The following is a 12,726-nucleotide window of genomic DNA, read 5'->3' as shown; positions in this document are numbered from 1 at the left end:
AGGCATTGGTAAGGCCAAATTTGGAGTATTGTGTACAGTTCTGGTCACCGAATTATAGGAAAGATGTCAACAAAATAGAAAGAGTACAGAGAAGATTTACTAGAATGTTACCTGGTTTTCAGCACCTGAGTTACGGAGAAGGGTTGAACAAGTTAGGTCTTTATTCTTTGGAGCATAGAAGGTTGAGGGGGGCCTTGATAGAGGTATTTAAAATTATGAGGGGGATAGATAGAGTTGACATGGATAGGCTTTTTCCATTGAGAGTGGGGGAGATTCAAACAAGAAATGAGTTGAAAGTTAGGGGGCAAAAGTTTAGGAGTAACACGAGGGGGAACTTCTTCACTCAGAGTGGTGGCTGTGTGGAACGAGCTTTCAGTAGAAGTGGTAGGGGCAGGTTCGATATTGTCATTTAAAGAAAAATTGGATAGGTATATGGACAGGAAAGGAATGGAGGGTTATCGGCTGAGTGCAGGTTGGTGGGACTAGGTGAGAGCAAACGTTCGGCACAGACTAGAAGGGCTGAGATCGCCTGTTACAATGCTGTAATTGTTACATGGTTATATGGTTGTATGATGCAAAGATCATCACCAGAGACTCAGCAATCTCCTCCCTCGCTTCCCACATTAGCCTGGGGTACATCCTGTCCAGTCCCGGTGACTTATCACACTTGATGCTTTCCAAAAGCTCCAGCACATCCTCTTCTTTAATGTTTACATGCTCAAGCTTTCCAGTCCGCTGTAAGTCGTCCCTACAATCACCAAGATCCTTTTCCATAGTGAATACTGAAGCAAAGTTTCATTAAGTACCTCTGCCATCTCCTTCGGTTCCGTAAAACATTTTTCCACTGTCACACTTGATTGGTCCTATTCTCTAACGTCTTATCCTCTTGCTCTTCACATACTTGTAGAACGCCTTGGATTTTCCTTAATCCTGTCAGCTAAAGCCTTCTCATGGCCCATTCTGGCTCTCCTAATTTCATCCTTAAGCTCCTTCCTGCTAGCCTTATAATCTTTTAGATCTCTATCACTAGCTAGCTTTTTGAAACTTTTGCAAGCTCTTCTTTTCTTCTAGACTAGATTTACAACAGCCTTTGTACACCACGGTTCCTGTACCCTACCATCCTTTCCCTGTTTTATTGGAACATATCTATGCAGAACCCCATGCAAATATCCCCTGAATCTTTGCCACATTTCTTCCGTACATTTCCTTGAGAACATCTGCTTCCAATTTATGCTTCAAAGTTCCTGCCTGATAGCCTCATATTTCCCCTTACTCTAATTGAATGTTTCCCTAACTTGTCTGTTCCTATCCCTCTCCAATGCTATGGTAAAGGAGATAAAATTGTGATCACTCTCTCCAAAATGCTCTCACACTGACAGACCTGACACCTGACCAGGATCATTTCCTAATACCAGATCAAGTACAGCCTCTCTTCTTGCAGGCTTATCTACATATTGTATCAAGAAACCTTCCTGAACTCACTTAACAAACTCCACCCCATCTAAACTCCTCATTCTAGGGAGGTGCCAATCAATATTTGGGAAATTAAAATCTCCCACCACAACAGCCCTATTATTACTACTCCTTTCCAGAATCTGTCTCCCTATCTGCTCCTCGATGTCCCTGTTACTACAGGGTGGTCTATAAAAACGTTATTGACCCCTTCCTATTCCTAACTTCTACCCACAGAGACTCTGTAGACAACCCCTTCAGGACTTCCTCCTTTTCTGCAGCCGTGACACTATCTCTGATCAATGGTTCCACGCCCCCACCTCTTTTGCCTCCCTCCCTGTCCTTTCTGAAACATCGAAAGCCTGGTATTTGAAGTAGCCATTTCTGCCCCTGCACCAGCTAAGTCTCTGTAATGGCCACAACATCATAGCTCCAAGTGCTGGTCCATGCTCTAAGCTCATCCGCTTTATTCATAATACTCCTCGCATTAATATAGACATATCTCAAACCATCAGTATGAATGCATCTCTTCTCTATCACCTACCTATCCATCCTTTCGCACTGTCTCCAAGCTTTCTCCATTTGTGAGCCAATCTTCCTTTCCTCCATCACTTCAGTTCGGTTCACACCCCTCAGCAATTCTAATTTAAACTCTCCCCAGTAGCCTTTGCAAACCTCCCTGCCAGGATACTGGTCCCCCTGGGATTCAAGTGCAACCTGTCCTTTTTGTACAGGTCACACCTGCCCTAAGAGAGGTCCCAATGCTCCAGGAATCTGAATCCCTGCCCTCTGCTCCAATCCCTCAGCCACGCATTTATCCTCCACCTCATTCTATTGCTATACTCACTGTCACGTGGCACAGGCAGTAATCCTGAGATTACTACCTTTGAGGTCTTGCTTCTCTATTTCCTTCCTAACTCTCTGTAGTCTGCTTTCAGGACCTCCTCCTTTTCCTACCTATGTTGTTGGTACCAATATGTACCACAACCTCTGGCTGTTCTCTTTCCCACTTCAAGATATCGTGGACGCAATCAGAAAAATCCCAGACCCTGGCACCTGGGAGGCAAACTACCATCTGCGTTTCTTTCCTGCGCCCACAGAATCATTTGTCTGACACCTAACTATAGAGTCCCCTATCACTGCTGCCATCCTCTTCCTTTCCCTACCCTTCTGAGCCACAGGGCCAGACTCTGTGCCAGAGGTGCAGCCACTGTTGCTTCCCCCAGGTAGACCGTCTCCCCCAACAGTACTCATACAGAAGTACTTATTGTTATTCTTCTTCTCTTAAAGTCAAATTCTCAGGCTGAGCAGAAGATTTGGAGAAAGGGTCCCTCACCCAGACATACACTGTGTTGAAAGGAAAGAAAAATACTTCTCAATTTTGTTCTGCAGATCTTCCAGGTGGTTTTCAATAAAACTCAAGATTTTGTGATATCCTTCCTCGCTCTCAATCCCAAACAGGAGTGAAAATGTTTCAAGACTTCCTTTTGCAGCATGGTTTTTTTCAAAGATTTAGTTTCCTTTTAAATCCAAGAGTCTTGACACTTAAAGTCAAAACATTTCAAAACATTTTCTCCAGAGCCTTGTAGAGACTTGTTCAAATGGTTCATATGATGAAAAATGTCTGTTAGGTCGGCTAGTTTCTGCAGCCATTCTTCATCATCAAAGCCCTTAGCAAATTTTGGCCTACTGTTTTCTTGAAAGTACTCCTGTAATTCAGTTTTCAGCTCAAACACCCTGTTGAGAACACTTCCTCTGCTAACCCACCGCATTTCTGTATGTAACAGGAGACTGGTGTGCTCGTTGTCCAGGTTTTCACACAGTTTGTTAAACTTTCTCGAGTGAATTGGTCTTAAACTGCTAAATAACTTGCTTCTTGAATCCTTTTACTGACTGTGACTTTAATTTCAAAAGCTTTAATCGGTTTGTTTTGAGATTCCAATAGTCGTTTACAATAATCAGCGCATTTACATTTCATATGGCTGTGATTTGCAGTTTAGTGTTTTTTCAATTTTTGCTGGAGCCACTGCTACATTTGTAAGTTGTTGGCCACAGAGCAGGCACAATGGAATAGGACAACTTGGATCACCAGTCCGTGTAAAACCCATTGATAAGAGCTTTCATTGTGAAGATATGGTACTGGCTGATGACTTTAGTCCCACCCACTGCTTTTGTCTCCAGGACTCAGAAGAGGCAGGGGAACTTTGTCTGGGGTAACAGGAGGCAGTGCTGAGTCTTCTGATCGCAGTGGGCAGTCAGTCATTGGTGTTTGCACCCAGCTGGTGGCTCTCCACCTCGGGACCTTGCAGAGATACCTGTACAGCGACCAGCCCCCGAGATGTCATGCGCTGGCGACGCACTTTCTCTGCCGGGGACACTACCTGCAGGAGGACACTCATATTCCAGTAGCACCACTTTGAGGGAATTGTCTTGCTTTTACTGAGAGCTGCTGAGGGTTTGGGCCCCAGTCTCATCCAGACAGGGTGCTCCTGTGCCGGCAGGGGACAGTCTCTAGCTGATGGGGAGCTGCTCCCCATCCCATCACGGTGGGTGTCAAGGAGGCGCAGGGAAGTGCAGGGGTTCCAGCTGCACCACCATCTGATGGGCTGGAAGCGCTCTTTGGACCCAGGCCTCAGGATACCACGTGGGAGAGGGTCCCACACAATGTGAGCTGTCTCAGAGGGATGCCCACTGTGCCGCTCCAAAACGTTTCTTGTACGGGCTCCCCTTGCACACCTTTCACCTCCTTGCCCTCGCCTGCCAACCAGACTCGCCTTGGCAATCTGCATTACCATCTGGCAGCAGAGGAGGTCTCCTGTGGAAATCTCTTTATGAAGGGGTGCTTCCCCTGTACACTGGGGACCTGGAGTGGAAGGTGTTGCATTGGGCAGTACTGTGCAACAGGTTTTTAAGCAGGTAGAGTACACTGACACCCCGTCCACCTGTCCAGTCTGTGGCCGGAAGAGTCAGTGTACCACGTTTATATGGAGTGTGAGAGGTTACAGCCCCTGTTTGAGTATCTGAAGGGGCTGCTGATCAGCTTCTGGTCGCACGTCAGTCCCACACCCCTTATATACAGGCACCCAGCATGGAAAGGAATGGGTCGCAAGAGGAGTAGGTCAGTGTACCATGCTTATAGGGAGTGTGAGAGGTTGTACAGAAGAGGACGGGTTGCGATGGGGATCTACAGGTGGGTTGCTCCTGGGCCTGGCGAAGATGGTCTTTCATTGGTCTAGGCGATGAAAAGTCGAGGGCTCTGCCAGGGCCTACTGCCTGCCTCTCTTCAAAGGATATGTTCGTCCCTGGCTATCCTTGGAGAGGGAGCATATGGTCACGATGAGTACAGTGAGGGATTTCCAGGACTGGTGCCACCCCCTCCCCCAGGGAAGTAACTGTTTTATAGACAGTAGTAATCATGTTTTAATTTGAATGATTTTATTGTTTGTAATTTGTGTATTTTTTGTGCAAATAAACTTTTATAGTTTTGTAAAACAAAAGACGGACTTTCTTTCTGTTCATTGTTGCACTAGTGCAGTGAAATGACTCAGAAGATTGGAATTTTTCATCATTAATCCTATCAGAATTGTTCATAGGCCAAGGCCTAGAATCCTCTTCTCCCAACTCACACCTCCTCTACAAAAATCGCCACACTTGACCGTCTTTAGAATGAAAAGTTTCCTCAAATTTTCCACTACACGGGCAGAGTATGTTCGCTCCCATAAGTCAGTTGGCAGTGCTTAAGGGGAAGTTGAAGGAGAGGTTGATGTCACAGCCCAAATTAGGAGAGTTCATTCAATGCTTGGAAAATGCACTTTACACTCTTCATCAGCCTACCGTCCTCCCCTTTGTTCAGGGATCTTGCCTGTGGCTAGGGAGGACACAAAGATATGAGTCAAGGTCCCAACAATCTCTTCTCTTGCCTCTCTCTATATTCCATCAGGCCTTAGGGACTTATCCACTTGTTCTGTATTTTGTGCAGTTGGCCTTTAAACATCATCCACATGTCAGATTTGGACTTGCCCAAAAACAGCTGTTCAGAATGAATTCTCCCTAGTTCCTGCCAAATGCTCTTATAATTTGCACAGCTCCAATTTCATATTCTCCTACAAGGTCCATATCTATAGCTTTCTTAAGACTAGTCACTGTTCCCTATCTGTTCACTCACTGAAAGCTCAATCACCTGCCCAGGCTTATTACCCAACACCAGGTCCAGTACGGCCCCTCCTCTTGTTGGACTACCTGCATGCCGATTTAAGAAACTCTCCTGGATGCACCAACTAAACCTCTTGCACTCAAAAGATCTCAGTTTGAACCAGGGAAGTCAAGGTCCCCCACGACAACAATCCTATTGTTTTTATAACTTTTCTTAATTTGCCTGCATATCTAATCTTCAATGTCCCGGTGGCTATTGGGGGGCAGGGGGGTCTCTAGTACAATGCCATCAGAGAGATTGCACCCTTCCTAGTTTTGAGTTTTACCCATATTGACTCAGAGAATGATACCCCCAGCTGTGATATTGTGCCCGATTGGAAGTACATCTCTCTCCACCCGACCCCCTTACCTCCCTCTCTATCGTTTCTAAAATATCAAAACCAAGGACATTAAGCATTCATTCCCGTCCCTCGCTCCACCAAGTCTCTGTAATGTCCACAACTTCATAGTTTCATGTACTGATCCATGTTCATCGCCCTTACCCATAAGACTTCTGGCATTGAAATACACACACTTCAGATGATCCATCCCATCTTATCTATCACTTTGCTCCTGCCTGTTTTTTACTGGTCCTCACATTCACCTTCCTCTCCGTCTCTCCACTTTCCGACCTGGTGCTCTGGTCCCCAGCTCCCTGCCAAACTAGTTTAAGCCCTACCAAGTTGCAGTAGTGAACCTCCTAGCTAGGATACAGTTCACCTCTAGTTTACATGAAATCTGTTCTTCTTTTACAGGCCACCCCTGCCCAGAAGAGGTTCCAATGATTCAACAACTTGAAATCCTGCACCTTTACCTCAGCCACTCATTCATCTGTACTGTCATTCCTTTCCTGCCCTGACGAGCACGTGGTACCGGAAGTAATCCAGTGATTACTACCTTGGAGGTCCTGTTCATCAGCCTTTTTCCCAACTTCCTATACTCACTGTGCAGAACCTCTTTCTTCTTTCTACCTATGTCATTGGCGCTAATGTGCACCATGATCTCTAGCTGGTCAACCTCCCTCATGGGAATATTCTGCAGCCGTTATAAGACATCCTGGACCCTCGCACTTGGGAGACAATATACCATCCTGGTGTCTCTTTTACAGCCACAGAATTGCCTGTTCTTCCTCCTAACTATTGAGTCTCCCATCACTATTGCCCTGCCTAAATTTACCCTTCCCTGTTGAGCTTCAGAAACAGTGCTAGTGATAGGTGTCACCCCTCCTGCAGCAGTATCCAAAGGGGAATGACCACGGGGGAGCCCTACAGTGACTGCTTATTCCTCTTACTTCTCCTGGCGGTCACCCATCTTCTATCTGTAGTCTACACACTGGGTGTGACCACTTCAGTAAACTTTTCATCTATGAGCTTCTTAGCTTTCTGGATGGTCCTGCGTGCATCCAGTTCCAGCTCAGTTCCTTCATTAGGTCAATGAGGAGCTGAAATCACATGCACTTCCTGCAGGTTTAGTCATTAGGAGACAAGAAATCCCACATCTTGTAGGCAGGACCAGTAAAGCTCAGTTCAGCTGACTGCTTCAAGGCACAACTATGCCTTTTGTCTCTCAGACCCAGGCCACCCCAGGCTTAGATCTGTCTAGAACCAAGCCTGAGCATCTGGCTATCAGATTACGGATATGGAGAAACAAGAAGCTGAAGATGCTGGAATCTGGGAAAAGCATCAAACTGTTGGATGAGCTCAGCAGGTCAAGCAGCATCTGTGGAAAGAAAGGAAATATTGATGTTTCTGTCAAAACCTGACAATTGCTTTTCCCATAGGTTAGAATTACCCTAGACTTAGACTCATGTACCTAGGTCCAGAGCTGAGCTATTCCAGCTCAGAGCAGGGTGTTTGTGCTCAAACCCAAGCTCAGGAGCCAGATATCTAAAAGAATAACAGTGAGACACCTGAAACAGCGATAGCGATGTGGTGCAAATATTCTGTGTCAGTGAAGCCTCTAGGTCTCAATGTCACCATAGGGAACACCAGTCCTAATGCAGGGCTAGCCAAGCAGCTGTGCAGGTAATGAAAGAGGCAACTCATTGGGCAGACACTGGAACTAGCTCTGAGGCTGATCTTGTACATGCAGCGTATTAGTGACATCGCACTGGAATCCACAAACATTATGTAGACAGTGTTTCAAGAGAGAAAGAACCAACGAAGGTGACCCACTGATGAGTTTGCTCGACGGATGTGAAATCATTGTGATCTCATATGAATGCGGATGAGAATGAAAGCTAAGATTAATGTAGGAATCTTACGTACAAGTGGGCTGTTTGTGATCAATGCAGACTTGATGGACTTTAGTTCATGTTCTTTGCTGTATTTCTCTGCATCTGAAAAAATATGAAAAAGTTGCCCCGGGAATTTATGATGCAGAGTCTTGCATTTTATGCGGGCAGTGGAACAAAATTAGCCTTTCAAAGGTTTTGTTTACTTGAACGGGCTGTAAGTGTGCAGTTATTGCCCAGAGCTGGAAGTTCAGCCCTGTTGTTACTGTCTGCCCTGGGGATGGCATCAAGCAGTGCTCTGACTGGAGTTGCTCGGAGGGTAGGCTTGTTTGAAGCTGAAGGCTGCTTCATCTGATTTAAACTAAATGTTTGTCTGGCCCCTGACACTGTGCTGACTTCTATGTCCAAATTGGAAATAATTTATTTCTGGCTCTGCATGAGCTCCAGTAGGAGGCTGGCGATGCCTCACTCCACATCTCGACAACCATGTGTCAAGAGATTGCCCATTTAAACTGCTCACATCTTCACTGTGTGCTACAGTCCGTGCTGGTCCTTTGCAACTGCAGATGAAGTGATCAAGTGCCTTCTCAGTGGTGATGGAAGCTGGGAAAGAAGTGAGGAGCTGACATCACCTGAGACTAAAACAGTGAATGGTGGAGACACTCAGCAGGTCAGGCGGTGTCTGAGGACAAAGAATCAGAGTCAATATTTCAGTTTGATGACCCTTCATCATAACTGAGAAGGTGGGTATCTCCTGAGATTCTTCAAGTCGAGATGTTGCCAAGCTACAGACTCCGTCGAGGTCATGGTTCAGACTCAGTTGGTGTTTTATGTTTGCAGGGATGGTTTTGGGGACAATAAAGGGGGTTATGGGTCAGGTAGTGTTTATGCAGAGGGATGTGGGTGAGTTGAAGGTCATGCCAGAGTCTAAGATCTCTGTTGCACATTCAAAAGCCAGCAATGTGGACAAATGATGAAGGACATCCGTGGTTGGGTGTTGGTCTGGCAAACCACTCTGTACATGGGCTGGTGAACCCAAGGCATTGGCAGGTTCCAGGATATGAGTTTTGTGCATGCAGAAGGCCCCCTAATACTCAAGTCAGTTAAGACCAGAGTTCAAGTCCTAGTGTTTGGGGTCCCAGTCATCAGAGCATATGGTGTTCGAGGCATAAATCCTCATCTAGGTCCTGATTCATCATCATCGGTGAGTCCTGAGTCGTTGCCAGACTTAAAGTTGATCTAAAATCTGGATGTAGAGGCCTAATGGACAGAGCCCTGTGCCTGTGGGAAAGTCAGTTCAAGTCTGGATCTGCTGCAGGTTGGAGGCCAAAGACAGTTTGTCCCAATTTTGTTGGTAGATGGCAGGAAGGAATGGGGCTTGTTTTACCGTTGTTGTCCTGTTGTTATTGCTGTTGCTGTTTGTGTCCTTCTGTAAACATGGTGGACCCACTATGTTGGCATTGGAATCTATGGCAACCTCTTTCAGGCTGCCCCCAGCACGTTCTTATGTTGTGTTGTTTGTCAACACAAAGGACACATCCCACTCTATGTTTCGATATAATTAAAATGCCGGCCCAAGTAGACTAGAAGCCTGAGTGTTGGGTATGGAGGCAAGGGTCAGGCTGGTTTTGCTCACCGTCCCGTAAATGTTTATTCCTTTTCCCGCCATGCTGAGGCTGTGAACTGATCCAGCTGCTGTGTGCTTCTGTTACGCTGTTGTGTCAATCTGGGGACCGAGGCTCTGGGCCTACTCCGGCTACTCCAGGAGTGGATCTGGGATTCAGTCTGGTTAAGGATGCTGTTGGCTTGCTTCTATTGTTTGCATGATGTGGGTGGGGATGTGTGTGTGTGTGTGTGTGTGTGTGTGTGTGTGTGTGTGTGTGTGTGGGTGTTTGTGTGTGTGTGTGTTTGTGTGTGTGTGTGTGGGTGTGTGTGTTTGTGTGTGTGTGTGTGTGTGTGTGTCTGTGTGTGTGTGTGTGTGGGTGTTTGTGTGTGTGTGTGTGTGTGTGTGTTTGTGTGTGTGTGTGGGTGGGTGTGTGTGTATGAGTGTGTGTGTGTGTGTTTGTGCGTGTGTGGGTGGGGGTGTGTGTGTGTGTTTGTGTGTGTGTGGGTGTGTGTGTTTGTGTGTGTATGAGTGTGTGTGTGTAGGTGTGTGTGTGTTTGTGTGTGTGTGTATGAGTGTGTGTGTGTGTGCGTGTGTGGGTGGGGGTGTGTGTGTGTGTGTGGGTGTGTGTGTATGAGTGTGTGTGTGTGTGTGTGTGTGTGTGTAGGTGTGTGTGTGTTTGTGTGTGTGTGGGTGGATGTGTGTGTGTGGGTGGGTGTGTGTGTATGAGTGTGTGTGTGTGTGTTTGTGCGTGTGTGGGTGGGGGTGTGTGTGTGTGTTTGTGTGTGTGTGGGTGTGTGTGTTTGTGTGTGTATGAGTGTGTGTGTGTAGGTGTGTGTGTGTTTGTGTGTGTGTGTATGAGTGTGTGTGTGTGTGTGTGTGTGTGTGTGTGTGTGTAGGTGTGTGTGTGTTTGTGTGTGTGTGGGTGGATGTGTGTGTGTGGGTGGGTGTGTGTGTGTAGGTGTGTGTGTGTTTGTGTGTGTGTGGGTGGATGTGTGTGTGTGGGTGGGTCTGTGTGTGTGTTTCCCTCTCTCTCTTTCTCTCAGCAGTGATTTTTGTTTTTTTTATTTAGATTATTCGGGTCTCTTGCTTTGTGGCTGCCTGTAAACAGACAAGCTTCAAGGCGTATAATTCATACATTCTTTGTGCTTTGAACCTTTGAATATAGATGTGCCTTCTCAGTGTTGCAGGAGGCTGTGAGTGATAAATACATGAATCCAAATGATCTAATGATTCGAGTGATCTGACCCTGCGAAAATGAGGATATGGAGCAGTGCAATATAATGATGAAAGCACAGAACTACCAAATGCCATGGTCAGTGCAGACACAGGAAGGAGCCGTCATTACCAGGAGATAAGGATGGATGGTGAAGGTACTGACGATGTTGATACCTTTGAGAGAGGCAGTACACTGTCAGCTGAGCCAGGCCTGTGGTCCGAGTCACGTTATCAGTCATTTTACAAACGTTTGTATTATAAGAAATAAGATGTTCCTTATAAGAGGTTTTTATAAGGAATCTCTTATTAAATATAGGCATGTGTGTGTTTGTTTGTTTGTGTGTGTGTGTGTGTGTGTGAATATCAAAATGAGTGTGATCTGTGTGTATATAACAGGGAGCATGACTTGGTGTGAGAGAGACTGTGAGTGACTATGTGTGAGATGCTGTGGAGGGGGTAGAGCTGTAAGGAGTGTGTCCGTCACTGTTATCCAGTGAGAGGGTGTGAGTTGCTGACTGACTGACAGGAGCCCCCGGATGTAGTGAGAGTTCCCACCTCGGCCTACCTTCCCTGCACAGCTGACAGCTGCAGGCTGATTCACCAACACCCACCGCCTCCTCTACATCCCAGCTTCCTGGCACCTAGTACTTTGCCTCCTCCTCTCTTGTCTCAACCACCAGCGTGCTTTTGGCACCATCTGATGAACAAGGTGCAGGGGTCTGAAGGTGAGGAGGGGTGTGGCTAAGGGGAAGCAACAAGGGTATTCTCCCACCCAGCGGTGCCTTTCTTGTAACTGTTTCATTACAGACAATTGCAGCCTCCCACAGCAGTCACCTGGAAAGTCTATGTATTGACATCAGTCAGCCAAAGAATGGTCTAGTGTCTGTATTATGAGTCACCAGCTGGAAGATGGTCACCAGGCTGGATCTGAGATCTCCAAGTGGACTAGGCATTTGCATTGGAATTGTAATCAAGTCTCATGTTTGTAAACACACTGGGTTAAGGCTGATTTATACTTGTGCGTCAAATAGATGCCGTAACCTACGCAAGTATATCTATAACAGAATATCTGTTATTTGTCAAGTAGGGGACCGTACACAATCCTGATTTGATGGAGACAGACGTGAGAGCACGGAGGAACATCTGGAAAACTTCAGAAATGCCTGCTTTGCTACCGCTGATACTGTGTGGTAACCGGAATCTCTGGAGCTGAACGCCCCGAAATCCTTGGCTTTGCATGTTTCAGTGGCCGGGGAGAGGTCGAAGGCGCTCGGCAGAGGATGGCGCTCAGGAGGCTGTATCGGAGAGGCTGCTCGGAAGCTTGGAGTTTTCGGACGGATGAACTCGGGGTCGGCTGGGGTCGGCTGCTTCCAAGGCATTAGCAAGTTGACGGTGCCTGGAGGTTTATGGCAGGGAGTTTCTCCCTTTCACCGCCTGCTATCGGGGACTCGGGAGTCGATCCACTCGGGACTTTGAGACTTTTTTTACTATTGCTTTGCACTGCTGTAACTATATGTTATAATTATGTGGTTTTGTCAGTATTAGTCTTTGGTCTGTCTTGTTTTCTGTGATATCACTCTGGAGAAACATTGTATCATTTCTTAATGCATGTATGCATTTCTAAATGACAATGAAAGAGGACTGAGTGTTCTCATAATCTAATCTAATCTAATCTAAAGTGGCCTACGCACGTTGTGAGCCTTTATACTTGTGTGTTTGTGCGTCTGCGTCGCTCTGCAATTCGCACACGTCACGCATGCGCACACACCTGCCCGTACAAGGCTTCATGGTCATGGTAGTCTTTCTCGGGGTAAACAAGTTTAAAGCGAGCGTCTTTTTTCGTAAAAGCGAAATGTGTCCTTCATAATTTCTGAGGTCTGTAAAGCTTTATGGAAAGCATTGCAGACAGAGTTCCTTCCCTGCCCTTCAGTCGCGCAATGGGAAGCTATTGCAGCGTAGGAGGAAATGCGATGCTACCAAGTGGACCAATCACAGTTGTTGCGATCTGCGTTGCCGCGACGCGTAGTTA

This window comes from Mobula hypostoma, chromosome 25, assembly GCF_963921235.1.
Source record: "Mobula hypostoma chromosome 25, sMobHyp1.1, whole genome shotgun sequence".
Lineage (NCBI taxonomy): Eukaryota > Metazoa > Chordata > Chondrichthyes > Myliobatiformes > Myliobatidae > Mobula > Mobula hypostoma.
The sequence above is the reverse complement of the archived record's forward strand: the minus strand, read 5'-3'. Positions refer to the sequence as shown.